The sequence below is a fragment of the Lissotriton helveticus genome, chromosome 2_1 (genome assembly GCF_964261635.1).
Source record: "Lissotriton helveticus chromosome 2_1, aLisHel1.1, whole genome shotgun sequence".
Taxonomy (NCBI): Eukaryota; Metazoa; Chordata; class Amphibia; order Caudata; family Salamandridae; genus Lissotriton; species Lissotriton helveticus.
The window spans coordinates 430988180-431003648 of NC_136059.1; positions in this window are offsets into that span (position 1 = coordinate 430988180).

Genomic DNA, 15469 nt, shown 5'->3' on the forward strand with positions numbered 1-15469 from the left:
TGTCGACATAGAAAAAGCATTTGATAGTTTGGAGTGGGGTTATATGGATGAGGTGCTGAGGAGGTTTGGCCTCGGGTCTGGGTTCAGGCGCTGGACAAGGGTATTGTATTCCTCGGCTACCGCCAGGGTGAGATTGGGCTCGGTGATCTCCTCCGCGTACCCGGTTCAGAGGGGCACTCGACAGGGGTGCTCATTGTCGCCCCTGTTGTTCGCCTTGGCTATAGAACCCCTGGCAATGCGAGCTCGGTCGGGGTTGGTGCACGGAGGGGTCGTTTGCCGAGGCGAGCGACACCATATATCGCTTTATGCAGCTGATCTGCTGCTGTTTTTGGAAGACACGGAAGGGGCGTTGAGGGTAGCTTTGAATGCGCTCACGGAGTTTGGAGCCCTGTCGGGTCTCAGAGTGAATTGGCGTAAGACTTGCCTCTTCCCGCTGAGAGAGGGGACCCCTCAACCGTCGTTGCCAGCAGAAGTGATATGGGAGGGCTCCTGTTTCACCTATCTGGGGGTCAGGATCTTTCACACGTCCGAGGGGTTGCTGGATGGGAACTTAGGCCGGTGTATGAGAGCCTTGCGGGGCTCGACGGCGTTTTGGGCCACGCTCCCACTATCGGTGGTAGGGAGAGTGGCACTGCTCAAAATGGTGGCATTGCCACGCCTCCTGTATTACTTTCGGACCTTGCCTATATGGGTTCCGCCTAGGTTCTTCAGGGACCTGCGGACCATCACCATTGGGTTCCTATGGGGGGCCGGGAGGAGGCGAGTGGCACTAGACATGTTGTGTAGGCCGAAACTCGAGGGAGGGATGGCGGTCCCGGATTTCGAGCTATATTATCTGGCGGCGCAGCTGCAGATCCTCACGCAACACGTGGCGAAGGAATTTCGGGGACCTGACCAGCACAGAGGGAAGGGGATCCCGAGACACGTCCTCTCTTATATTGTAATGGATCAGCGGCTTGATGTGCGGGACCTGACTCTCGAAGAAAAAACGTTGCGTCTATGCTGGAATAGAAGTCGGAAACGGGCGGGAGTGTTACACCCATATGCCCCGGAGATACCTCTGGGCATGTTGACAGCGCTGCCGCACGGAGGGGATTGGAACCCCCTTTTGGAGTGGGAGGAGTTGGGACTCCAGGTGATAGGCGATTTGTACGCCGGGGGGGAACTACTGCCCTTCCAAGCAGTGCAGGATCAGTTTGGGATACCGGCGGGGAACTTCCTCTTGCACATGGCTGTCACAGCAGCGATTAAGAGGCATTGGGGTGAAGGGCAGAAGGAACCGGTGACCACGCTGGCGTGTCAGTACGTAATGATGGCTGCAGGGACGATTAAAGCGATTACGTGTCTCCAGTCACGAATGCTTCGGGAGGGATTGGCTCCCCTTGCTAGCTTGAAACAGAAGTGGGAAGAGAGTGTTGGGAAACCTATACCGGATACAACGTGGGGTCAACTCTTACAGAGAGCGGGGAAGGGTTGCAGGAATGCACGCTTTCAGCAAGTGCATTTCTTCGTGGTCCATAGGGCCTATCTAACCCCGGGCAGGATTCAGAGACATTTCCGAGTGGCGGGGGCGGCTTGTCCCAGGTGTCTTCTCTCAGGGGCGGAATTGGACCATATGTTCTGGGACTGCCCGAGACTGGGATCCTATTGGAATGACGTAGGTGAGCTCCTGAACAGAGTAACGGAAAGGCAGGTGACCTTTGATAAGGCCTCCTGCCTGCTGCTTTGGTTCCCCCACACGAGGAAGACGAAGGTTACCAGCAAGTTTATTGATCTGGGGCTAATACTGGCTCAGAGGGAGCTCACGTGGCGCTGGAAGTCGAAGGAGGGTCCGTCTAGCAGGCGGTGGGTGATGGAACTGAGTAAATGGGCCAAGAGTGAAAGTGTGATCCGGCTTCGGCAAGCAACGCGCACAGCGGATGAGAGGAGTTTAGAAGTGGCACGGGCATGGGGGGGCCTGGTGCAAGTGTTGGAGGATTATGTTTCACAAGAGGTGGACGAGGAGGAATGAGGCAATGGGTGCATTCCGGGATGGCGCACGGTAGCCTGAGTGTTATCCCCTTGACTCCTGCACAGCAGATTACGTTCTGGCAGTCAGCACACACCAGCGACACTTCAGGAAATGGGGGGGGGGGAGGGCGGGGATGGGGGAGCCTCGGGGAGGCGAGAGGATGATCATAGTGCGCGTAGGACACGGATCGCCGCAAATAGGTGGGCCGATTCGACCCAGTTTCCTTGAGTGGAGGGACGGCAGGACCCGAATCCTTATACCTCGAGGCTCCCTGGCAGGGGTGTGTTATTGGTTTGGGGTTCGGAGGGGGGGGGGGTAGGTATTAAAAAAGCAGTGACGTTCGAAAGCCAACCTTGCGTGATGTCGAGTTTTTTTGATTGTTTGCTTGCATTGTTGCTTTATCGCCTAGCGCCATCCCAGGTCGTAGACGTTTGCCGCCCTGCCTCCGGGATGTGGGCTGAATGGCTGTGTGATGCTGGGACATTTATTGGGGATGGGCGAGGAATGGAGACGGGCATTGACATGAGTAGGCTGTATATCTTTGATGCTGCAATAAAAATTGTTTTAAAAAAAAAAAAAAATGATTCGCCACATGCAACGCAGGCATCCCAACAACTATTCTGCGTCAGAGGTGAGAGAACTGTCCAGAAACCTTCCCCAATTTTCTTCCAGAACCTCAACAAGCAAACAACCTACTCCATCGGGTCCAGAGGCAAGGGAGATGGTCCCAAACATCCAAACCCAGTTTGGAGATTTTAAAATTGTTTGTATCTATTGCGGGACTACAATTTCGTATGGCGAGAAAAGTATAAACCTAATCAACTGTGCAGGAGAGAACCACATCTGCCGAAAGAAGCCTTAATTTTTTCCGGATTTTTTTTGCTCCAGATGAGCCGTTTACAATTCCCTGTTTTTTGTTTGTCCCCATAAAAAATACAAAAAAATTATAAAATTGTTCATAAAAGCCAAAAAAAGTAAAAAATATTCAAAAAAACAATAAAAAAATACAAAACAACAAAAAGAATAAAAAAAACAGTTCTTTTTAGAACTACCTCCAATTTATAAAAAAATGCTACATTTTTATAAAACTCTGTCATTCTTTTTTCTCCAGGGTACGCGTACCGGTACGCGCACCAGGGCGCGCACCCAAAAAAAAAGAAAAAATAATAATAAAGGAGTGAGCATGAGGGAAGGGGACAGAGAGAGTGATGTTAAGAGAAAGAGAGCTAGAGGGAGCAACACAGAGGGACTGTGTATTAGATTGTAAGACAGAGAGAAGGTGTAATAGGGTGTAAGTGAGAAAAGGAAAATGAATAAGGGAGCGAAAGAAGGGAAGAGAGAGGAAGAAGACTAAAGCAGAGGTACTGGGAGAATGTGAGTGGGTGTTGAAATTAAAGGGAAAGACAGTAAAGGATGGGGAATGAGGGGTAGTGACAGAACCGGAGTAAAGGAACAGCTGTGAGGGAGGGTGAGAAAAGAGCAGTGAGTGTAAGTAAAGAGGGGTGAAAGAGGGTGGATAAAAGTGAATAAGGGGAAGACATGGAGAGTGACAGAGAGAAAGGACAGAGAGAGTAAAGGAAGGAGTGACTGAAAGGGTCTGAGTGAAGCAGCAAAGAAAGGTAAGTGAGGGAGTGTGGGTGAGTTGTAGGGAGTGAGGGGACAGAGACAGTGACGGTAAGAGAGACAGAGTGAGGGAATGGAAGTGAGGAACTGTGAGGACAGACGGACTGAGAGAAGGAGTGAGAGGAGTGAAGTAAATGAGTAAGGGAATGAGTGAGGGAGCGAAGGAAGTCAACAGAGGGTAAGGGAAGTAAAGCAGGGGGACTGAAAGAAGTTGAATGTGGTAGGAGAGTAGGGGAAAGAGGAATAAACATGGAGGATAAGAATAAGTGAGGGAAGCCGAGTAAGGAAACAGGAGTGAGGTAGGGTGAGAGAATAGTAGTAAGGTTAAAGCAAAGGGTGATGACAAACTACATTTTTTTAGTCACACTTACCATATAATGAATGTAAATTTAATTACATGTTTATACTACACTTTGTATCTGTGAAATAGAGAAGAAAAAATAAGTTATAATTAGTAAAATATATATTTTAAAATAGAAGAGACAAGTCAAGAGGTTAAAAATCATAAAAGTGTACTAAGAAATAAAGTAAGAGTGAAGGACACAGAAAGGGAAATAAAGTAATGTAGAAGGACAAAAAAAGGGAAAAATAAATAGAAGGAGAGCAAATTACTAGGAGTAAGGCAGATACATTCAGTGACAGAGAGGAAGAGAAGAAGAGAGAAATGAACTGAAGGTAAGAAAGATACTAAAAGAAGGTGAGTTAGCAAAACTAAATCTGGAAACAGGAGTAAGTAAAAAGAGAATGACTGAGGAGTCTGATTGAGGATGCATTTACAAGAATGAGGAATGGAAGATGACTGAGAGTGAGTGAAGGGGAGTCACAGAGTGAAGGGATGAAGGGAGAGAGGATAATATAGAAGGATTGAGGGAAACGGAGTGAGGAAGTTAGTAGACAGAGGGACTAAGGGAAGGACTGAGTGAAGTGGAGTACAATGAGTGAGGAAAGGAACATGAGTAAGGGAGCAAAAGAAGGAAAGATAGGGGAAGAGAACTAAAGCAGTGGTACTGAGAGAATGTGATTTGGTGATGAAAGTAAAGAGAAGGACACTGAAAGATAGGAAATGAGGGGTAGTAATGGAACCGGACTAAAAGAAATGGGGTGAAGAACGATGAGAGAGGAGCAGTGAAGTTGTTGTAAGAGAAATGATAGAAGGTAGATACACACACATGAGCATAACACAAGGAGAGTGAGGGACTGAGGACATAGAGGTAGTGAACGGAAAATAACGAGAAGAGGTCAAAAGAAAGGAGCAAAGAAAGATAAGTGAGGGAGAGTCGGTGAGTTATAGTGACAGAGTGCGACAAAAGAGGTGAGTGAGTAAAGAGGAATTACTAAAAGAGCAAAGGAGGAAAAGACGGAAAGGGAAGTAAAGCAGAGAGACTGAAAGCTGAAAAGTGGTGCAAGGGAGAGAGGGGTTGCAGATAGTTGAAATGGAAATGAGGGGTTGTGAAAGAAGTATAGTAAACGAATGGGGGTGAAACAGAGTGAGAGAAAGGCAGTGTGAGTAAGTAAAGAGAGCTGAAAGAGAGTAGAAAAAGGAATGTGAGTGTGAGACAATGGGAATACAATTTAAATTACACAATACAAACTATAGAATAACTTGTACAACATGTTAGATAGTTTATTTTTGCTGTTCTCAGAATATATTGAATTTCACTAAAAACAGTGAGCTCAAACTACTCATCATATGACAGCGGGAAAAAAACACAATCTAAAAGATTGTGTTAAAAAAAAACATATAAACTTAAAAATCACATATGTACACTAATCTTTGATTCACTTACTTTTCTTTTAAGCCAAATAGTACATCATGAAGATCCTTTTCGTTGGAAAATACTCTGCTGTTCTCTAAAACTTCCATTTCATCGACTTTCTATAAGAAAAGCTCCAAGAACATCTGAAATATTTTTCAATGTTTTCATTTCCTTCTTGTGTTCAGTCATGACTCGTTGCTCAATCCTTCACTTTTCCTTAAGGCCAAATAGTGTCAGATGCATCAGTATGTTTTCAAATTACTCAAAACAAACTCTGAAATTACTGTTTTGCCGACGTTCTGAAAGAAAAGCTCATAGAACATTTTCACAATGTTTTAATATTCATATTTCCATCTCTGGCTTACTCATATTCAACATTTCCTATAATACTGATATCACTTACTATGAGATCCACTTACAGTACCTATATGACAACTCAATTTTTTATATTATCTTGATCACTTTTACTCAGAATATAATTTTAAACAGTAAACTAACTTTTATTAACTGCTCCCGTCTTCATAGGCCAATTACCTTTACTTAAATTTTGGTTCTAAAAACACTAGGTATGAATTTTTTTAATCAAAAGGCAAACGTTGTTTGAAAGTCAAATGAGTATCATAACACAGCTTCCACCCTTTTTGACATTTTAAATAGCATGCGTAATGCCCTGATGTTGTCGAAGGACCGTCATGATAAATAATAGCTACAGTTGCAAAGGTTCTTCCTGAAATTGATAACTGAGAAGCCACGACATTTTTAATAGAAGTTGTCAATTTAGTTCCATCAGGTCTACATCGTTGGAACATTAAAATGACATACTGACCATAAGTTTGTATAAATAATGTGGACAGCATTGCACACTTACATTGGGTACACACCATATTGTAATCAGCTGCTTTAACTAGATTATTAAAAGACACTGATTTGCAGTCTGGTAAAGTGAAATATATAAATCTTTCAGTGTCTATTCCAGTACTACTTGATAAACTACAATTGTCACAGTCATGCTGCCATTGATAAGAAAGGCCAAAAAGATTTTCTACATCTACACCTTCATCTTCCAATACACCAAACATATACATTAAAAATTCCTGACAATCCTGCTGAATATTCTGTGAAAATTGATTTTGACCAGAACATATGTCTAAAAGATTTTGAATTTCTGAAACACTTTCTATTTTTGCTCTATCACTGCTACATTTCTCAAACACAGAAATCAATAAACAGCAGAATGTTTGATCCCGATTTTCAACAATCTGTTCTTGTAAATTTTGAAGAAAAAAAACAACATTAACGACGACATTAGCATAGCAGTTGACACCAGAACTGTTTTCAAACTGAAATCCAACAACATCTTCAACAGAATCCTTTTTCTTTCTGCTTACAATTACAGTTTCATCTACTTTTTGTCTTTTTGCTACCACCTCACTGCAATTATTGTCATTTCTTCTTTTTCGGCCTACCACACGTTTTTCAAACAGAGGATATTGAGGCAAATGTGGAGCATACTCTCTTCTTAACCTATTGTATTCTTTAACAGAATCTAGATCTGCACAAATCTTTGTCTCATCACACTCAATCAAGTACAATCCTGATAAAGTTCTGACTCGTGATAATGCCACATATGCCATACCCTATTTAAACACAGAACTTCCAATGTTCACCAAAGCACTATCTTCACTTAAACCTTGAGATTTATGAATTGTGACCGCATATGCCAAACAAACAGGAAACTGTTTTCGGTGAACATATAAGTCTTTTACAAGCAAAAATCTAGCAGAACAACGACTGATTTGTTGTACTTCCTCAATGCCATCAAATTTAATTTTTAAAAATTCTATTCCATCTCTATTTCTGTAAATCAGAAATTCAACAGCATGACCCATTGATCCATTTACCAGACCTCTTTCAACATTTAAATTCCTTCTCAAAATGATACGACAATTTAAACACACATTCAGAGTCTTTTCAAAACCAGCAGTTTTAGATATACTCTTCTATAATGAATCCAATTTTGATTTCAAATTTTCTGACAAAATAATTGTTGCTCCCATATGCTCTATTTTATCTACAGCTTCCAGTTTCACAATCTCTTCATTTTCTAACTTTAACATTTTGTTGTTGAAGATGGAACATTCTTGCAGAGTTGGCATCAAACATATCCAAGATTTGTTCTCAGTAATTTTCTTAAAAATATTCCCTGGGAGAATGTTTTCATTTGGATACAAATTTGAAATTAATCGTGCATGTAATGCTTCTTTCCCATGCTCACTTACTTTTCCGATTCTTACATCTTGTAGAATATTTTTATAATCTTCATCTTTTGCCTGTCGCATATTTTGAAGTAGTTCTGCATATTTGAAATGTAACCATATATTAACGTTTCCAATGCTTCCTAGGCACTTCCTGGTATCTTCATGCGTGAGCATTTTAAACACTGGTTGTCCTTTCACTGGAGTCAACTGCAGTAGATCTCCAAAAACAATAATGTGTTTCCCTCCAAATAACCCATCATACTCTGTTCTAAGGATTCTTTGCATTCTCAAATGCAGAAAAGCAAGCATTAGATTTGAGACCATGCTTACTTCATCAATGATAAGAAGTTTCATTTTCTTCAGGACTCTGGAAACTTCAGAACAAGCATCTCCAGATAGCTTGTGGTATTGCAATTTATTTTCATGCTCAACTGGTAGCATCAGTAAACGAGGTAAAGTAATCCCTTTAATGTTATGTGCTGCCAGCCCAGTTGGGGCGGTAACAACACAAGACAGCGGTGATTCAGACCTTTTCTGCAGATAAGTTGCAATTGCTTTAATCAGAAAACTTTTTCCAGTTCCCGCTTCTTCTCTCACGTACAGTCGGACAGGCTTAAATGATGTACATGAGCAGTCTTTTTTCTCATGACTGAATCCATGTTCAACCTGTTCTGTGACTTCGTCATATATCTGTTTCTGCTCAACGTTTAGTTGTTTCACCAAATCTTCTAAGTTAACCTCCTCTTGAGCTTGTTCCATAGCTCTTTCCACCTCATCCATGGCAGTGGCAGCTTCATTTTGGATAATTGGTCCTCCTAGTGGATCCTGACTCAATGTAGTAGAACTCTGACTGTCTTGAGAACAGTCTCTAGCAATCTCTACAGCAATTGTGTCTTCTTGCTCTATTTCTTTGTTCAACATTTGCAGATAATTTCGAAAAACAGGACATTCTATGGTATCCTTGGTTGCATTAAAAGAATCTTCGTAACAGAGAAAATCTCCAAGTAGTTCCTCTTCTGTACGCCATGGCTTAAAGAGTTGCAAAAGAGCTAAATAGTAAAATTCCCTTTTGTCTGGAGATTCGCAACTCAATTTTCGATGATTAATCAAAAGGCCTTTTCTCTGCTTCACTAGACATCCTTCACACCCAATGACAGCATATATTCCATTATTGATATCTTCTGTGATGTTCCTCTTCAAAATATCTGTACTGTCTGGTTCTTTCTCCGCCAAATACTCAATTTCTTGTACAGATTTCAAAACTCGGTTTCGTGTTGCAGCAAGACCTAGACTCGCCCAAATGATTGTTCGAGATTTGGCATAGAGACTTGCTGATGATAACCGATCAGAACATTCATATGCTCCAATTTCTCGATGCGACAACATCTTCAGACTGAAACTGTATAATTTTTTACTTATACTCTTTTCATGTGAAATGTCCTCCCACATTTCCTTCAGTTCTGTCTTTTCTTTTTTTGTGATGTAAGACGTCACATATCGAGCCACAGCAATAGAGTTGTCAGCAATTAACTGAATATCCATCTTAGCATTCCACATGGACAAAATCACTGGGTTGTAGTCGTTGATGTACTTGGACTATTCGTTTCTTTTTAAATTGTATGTATTTTTTGGTGATTTCCTCGTCACAGTATGTCGCAGAGAAGACATCAAATTATTTACTCTTCCTTTAGAAATCACTGGTCGTGGAAACCCGAAACGAAATTTTGTGTAGAACTTTTCCTTGTTTCTGAATTTTCGACGACAGTACTTTCCACAACGATGGGATTGAAAACGTAAAACTTGTTGCCTTAAACTGTTTTCTTCTGTAGTTTTCGGAAAAGCACATGTTGAATACTCTTCAATGAAGCTCATCACTGTGTCATCCGAATCTGTTCCAAATTTGGGTGCATCTTTAATCCATAACAACATATGTATGTGAGGAGCACCTCTCGATTGATACTCCTTTCTCCAAAAGAAATCCAAAACCTCTCCAAGGGGAGGATTTTTTTTGTTGGTAATAAAAGACATCATAGCTTCAAATCTATGATTGAAATATCTGCATACATTCACTGGATCCAAAGAACACAGTTCTCCAGGTGTTTTGAATTCTATATTTTGTATGTTTGCGTTTGCCTCTTGTAGAAACTGAAGTAAGTCGTCCCATGCATACTCAGCACAGCTAAGAGTGAGGAACCATGTAGGAGTTCCTAAGTTTCTTAGCATACATTTCAATTCCCCATGACGACGGAACCAATACTCGTTTGTACCACGTTGACATGCCATGAGATTGATTAGCTGAGATTCCAAAATACTGTCTTGCAGATTGACTTTCTCCATGAAGTTCCTCGCCGAAACATTTTGCAGATGTGGTCCACTTTTCAGTATATGGTTCACTTTATAAGAAAGCTCAGACAAGTCACTTTCATACAGTAGATGAAACAAATACGGAATGCATTGACGAAACCTTGGATCTTCAGCATATAATCTTAAAGTCCGGTATTCAGATGCAGGAATTTGAAGTGGTCGATAGTCATATCGTCCACCTTGAACTGTTGGAAATAACTGTGGAAAACAACGAGCTTCCAAACTTTCTTCCCATACACTAATGGGACTTCCTTTTGCTGCTTTCATTTGAAACAAGTCAATTGCATTCCCCATTACTTCTTTGGAATGCAAAGGATGAACAGTATAATCTTCATATATTTCTTCACTTCTAGACAAATCAACTTTTTCAATTTGGCCGGCTGAACAATCACTGTCTTCTTCTGCAACTGTTTCCTCTGCTCCAACACATACATGTTTGTAGTACTCATTGTTTTTGACCAAATACAACGTTGCCTTTTTGACTTTCCTAACATCCACTAAATCTTGCCAGAAATTCTTACTCTTTGTCGGAACCCCATTAACTAGAATAACCAGAGGTTCCTCTTCCACTTTTTCTACACCAATTGTATCAATATTTTTCTTGAAATCTAGAGGCAAATAAACAACTCTTCCCTTTAATCCTCTCTGTAAATCTGAAGGAGGCAATTTCCCTATCTTAGGCTCCATGCGAACAATAGCCTGAAAAGGATGCACACATTGAATCAGAATAGACTCATAGGTATTTAAAATCCATCAATTCAGAAGGAATGTCTACCAACTCCAGATTATAATGAACAGCTCTAGCAGGCATTCTGTTTTCATTTAATTTATTATAACAATATTTACAAATTCTTTGATCGGAACACAAATCAAAACAATTTTCTACCAACAAATAAGTTGCAAAATCCTTCCACTTATTAATATTTACCTTTTCGCTTTTTACATATAAATCAACTAATCTAGTCTGATGCTTATAATGAGTTCGTCGACAACACACACAACTAAAATTTGGCCCTTCACTTGATTTCACCTTAAACTTGGACATTTCCTGATCAAACTTTTCTGTACTTGAAATCTGTACATTGTCTTCCACATTACCTTCTATTACTGTGTCAATTTCTACACTATCCTCTTTTTCACCAAAGTAACTTAACTCAATGTCTTCACAAATGTTCTTCACATCTAATTCAGTTCCATGCAAAAGAGCACTGTTTAACTGTTTAAGCTTAAGTGCTGGACTTTTTGCATAATACAACATTCTCACTAATTTCCTCATTTTAGTATGATGCACTGCTAACATCCTAAAATGATGAAAAACACTCTGACATACTTTTCTAGAAAGACAAGCCAGTGAATGCCCATGCAAACCTGTGTTTTCCCTCACTCTGCAAGGATCTAAGTCTTGCAACATCTTCATTTTCTGTTTTAGACTTTTCTTACTATATGTCCGTAAGAAATTACGAAGCAAATCGATTGAATCCTGTCGCACACTACAAATACTACTACACTTCCAAGTGTAAACAGGACCCTTAGTACGTCTCCCTAAAACTTAATCAGCTAACACCTCCTCTGCATCTCTAGACACAAGTTTCTCTTTTTCAATCGGACAACCGTCTTTCACCTCATATGCTCGACCACTGGTGTCAACTGCATGCACCAAAACATTCTCCTGGAAGTAACTCTACTCATAGAAAAATGGCTCACAACTTGAACTATGCATCCATTCTCCAGAAAAAACTTTACAAAAATTAGTCCGATTAATTATTCTTTTGCATCTACTGTTTGATTTGAAAACATCAATTGCCTTGTTAAGTATCCTAATTCTATTGATTACTAAAATAAATAATTATTTCTTAACTTCAAAAGCCTGATCAACAATCTTCTCTACACTTTTCTTTTTCTTGTAAAAAGCAGCTCTCTGTTTACCTTTCTTAATATTTTTTAACAAATTTAAAACTGCCCTATTGCGAAACATTTGTCTACGAATGTCCCTAAATTGGTTTTGCCTTCTATTCCTATACATACTGTTCTCTCCTGCTCCAGTATTAACATTTTTGGGGGGCCTCTCCTTCTTTTTCAAATGTGCTCTCTCCTTCTGTATATTCACATTTCCATTAACATTTTTTTTTTATCTACATATGTTCCGAAAAAAAGACTTAGTTGTCTTACCAGGAGCTTTTTTGCTGTTTTTTGAAGTATTTGTTATAGGGGAGTGCTTTAATTCCGTTGCTGTTTTTGATTTTTTCCGCTTGGCATCTTTCCTTCTCCTCTGCCTTGAGGGCATATTTCCTTACTATTGAAATCTTGATTTCAATCTGTGGTAAAGATAAAAATAACACATTATAGACCACTATTACCAAACAACAAAGCAATGACAATAAGTAAACGATATAAACACTAGTTTTCAACATATCTAAGTTTATACCACATCAACTATGTAACTAGGAGTAAGACAGAGAAAAAGAGCTAGAGTGAGTAACACAAAAAGACAGAGAGAGTCAGACAAAGAAACAGGTAGAGGGAGTAAAACATAGAGAAGGAGTAAGACAGAAAGAGTGTATAATATGTTCTAAGACAGAAAAAGGATGTAATAGGGAGAGGGAGTAAGTCAAAGAAAGGGAGAAAGGGAGTAAGTCAGAAAAAGGATGTAACAGGGTGTAAGACAGAGAGAGGGTGTAAAACGAGGTAAGACAGAGAGAGGGTGTTAGAAAATGAGAGGATGTAAAAGAGACTAAAACAGAGAGAAGCTGTAAAAGGTAGAGAGAGAGAGTAAGTTTGAGAGAGGGTGTAAGAGGAAGTAAATCAGAGAGAGGATGTAACAAGGAGTAATGAGAGAGAGGGAACAGGGTGTAAGAGAAAGTAAGTCAAAGAGAAAGTGTAACAGAGTGTAACACAGAGTCAGGATGTAAAAAGGAATAAGTCAGAGAGAGTGTGTTAGAAGGGGACTGGTGGAAAAATAGAGTAAGTCAGGAAAAGAATATAAGAGAGACTCATACATTCTTAATAATACTTGGTAAAGAAATGTTGGTCCATAAAGGAATTGTATTTTGTAAATGAGCGAGGTTTCAGTACTGTAATGAAATGCTTATACATATGACCTTTTCTCTGTTTTTTAAATGTTATTCTAAAAAAAGATTTCGGGCACATGAATTGGTTTTACATTATTGACAAGGATTAGATAATATCTACATGATTTAAAAAATATATTAGCACATTTCACAATCATGCCACCTGTGGTTTCTCAGATTAGTAAGTAGATTGTGCACATGAGGTGAAGCCTGTCCAGGGGTGCAGAAGAGGTGAGGCCTGTGTCCAACAGTGGAATAGACAGGACTCACCTCCTCTGACCCTTGGACAAGTCTCACCTCCTCCGTGCGCCCTGGACAGGCCTCAATGTATTGGGTACAATTGATGGTAACAGAATGCAGATAAAATGAGGCCTAACCAGTAGTGCAGATGAGGTGAGGCCTGTCCAGGGGAGCAGAGGAGGTAAGGCCTCTGTCCAAGAGTGCAGTGGGCAGGACTTCATAAAGCCTCTCCCCCACTGCACTCTTAGACACAGGCCTCACCTCCTCAGCAAATTTCACAATCATGAAAGCCATTTCGACTTTCCTCACCTCCTCTGCACCTTTCGCAATCATGTCAGGTGTGTTTCCTCATATTAGGAATCACATTGTGTTTTTTTATTGTTGCTTTCTGTTATTTTTTTTGTTAATGCTTGGTAAAAATGTTCTGCTGCATAGAGGAATTATATTTTGTAAAAATACTGAGGTTTCAGTAGTGAAATGGAATGCTTGTACATATGACCTGTGCTCAGTTTTTTTTAATGTTAATATAAAAACGATTAAAGGGCAAATGAATGGATTTAGCATTTTTCAGAAGGATTAGAAAGTGTCTGCATGATTAAATAAATATATCTGTACTTTTCACAAACATGTCACCTGTGTTTTCTAAGATTAGGAAGCAGATTAAGCTTTTTTATTCTTTCTTTGTGTCATATTTCTTGATAATACTTGGTAAAGAAATGTTACTACATAGAGGAATTGTATTTTGTAAAAAAAAATGAGGTTTCAGTAGTGTAATGAAATGCTTCTATATATGACCTGTGCTCTGTTTTTTAAATATTATTTAAAAATCGATTTAGGGCACATGAATTGGACCCCTGGACAGGCCTCACCTCATCTACACCCCTGGACAGGCCTCACCTCATCTGCACCCTGTTACCATCAATTATACCCAATACATTTAGGCCTGTTTAAAAAACGATTTAGGGTTGCAGATGAGGTGAGGATTGTCCAGAGGTACAGAGGAGGTGAGGCCTGTGTTCAAGACTGTAGTGGGAGAGAGGCCTCTCCTGGGGAGCATAGGTGGTGAGGCCTGTGTCTAAGAGTGCAGTGGACTGGACTTCATGAAACCTATCCCCCACTGCACTCTTAGACACAGGCCTCACCTCCTTTGCACCCCTGGACAGACCTCTCTTCCACTACACTCTTGAACACAGGCATCACCTCCACTGCACCCCTGGACAATCCTCACCTCATCTGCAACCCTGAATAGACCTCAACTCATCTGCACCCCTAGACAGGCCTCAGCTCATCTACACCCCTGGACACGCCTCACCTCATCTGCACCCTGTTACCATCAATTATACCCAATACATCGAGGCCTGTCCAGGGGGCACAGATGAGGTGAGGCTTGTCCAAGGGTCAGAGGAGGTGAGTCCTGTCCAATGCACTCTTCGACACAGGCCTTACCTCCTCTGCACCCCTGGACAGGCCTCACCTCATGTGCACAATGTACTTACTAATCTGAGAAAACAAAGGTGACATGATTGTGAAAGGTTCAAATATATCTATTTAATCTTGCAGACACTATTTATTCCTTCTCAAAAATGTAAAAGCTATTCATTTGCCCCAAAATCGTTTTTCCAATAACATTCAAGAAACAGAGTGCTCGTCCTATGTACAAGCATTGGATTAGTAACCAGATTGTGCAGATGAGGTGAGGCCTGTCCAGGGGTGCAGAGGAGGTAAGTCCTGTCCACAGCACTCTTGGACACAGGGCTTACCTCCTCTGCACCCCTGGACAGGCCTCACCTCATCTGCACAATCTGCTTACTAATCTGAGGAAACACAGGTGACATGATTGTGAAATGTGCTAATATATTTTTTTAAACATGCAGATACTATCTAATCCTTATCAATAATGTAAAACCAATTCATGTGACCAAAATCTTTTTTTAAATAACATTTACAAAACAGAGCACAGGTCATATGTATAAGCATTTCATTACACTACTGAAACCTCACTCATTTAGAAAAAACAATTCCTTTATGCACCAACATTTCTTTAACAAGCATTATCAACAATGTATTAGTCTCTATTATATTCTCTTCCTGACTTACTCTATTTTTCCACCTGTCCGTTTCTAACACCCTCTCTCTGACTTATTCCTT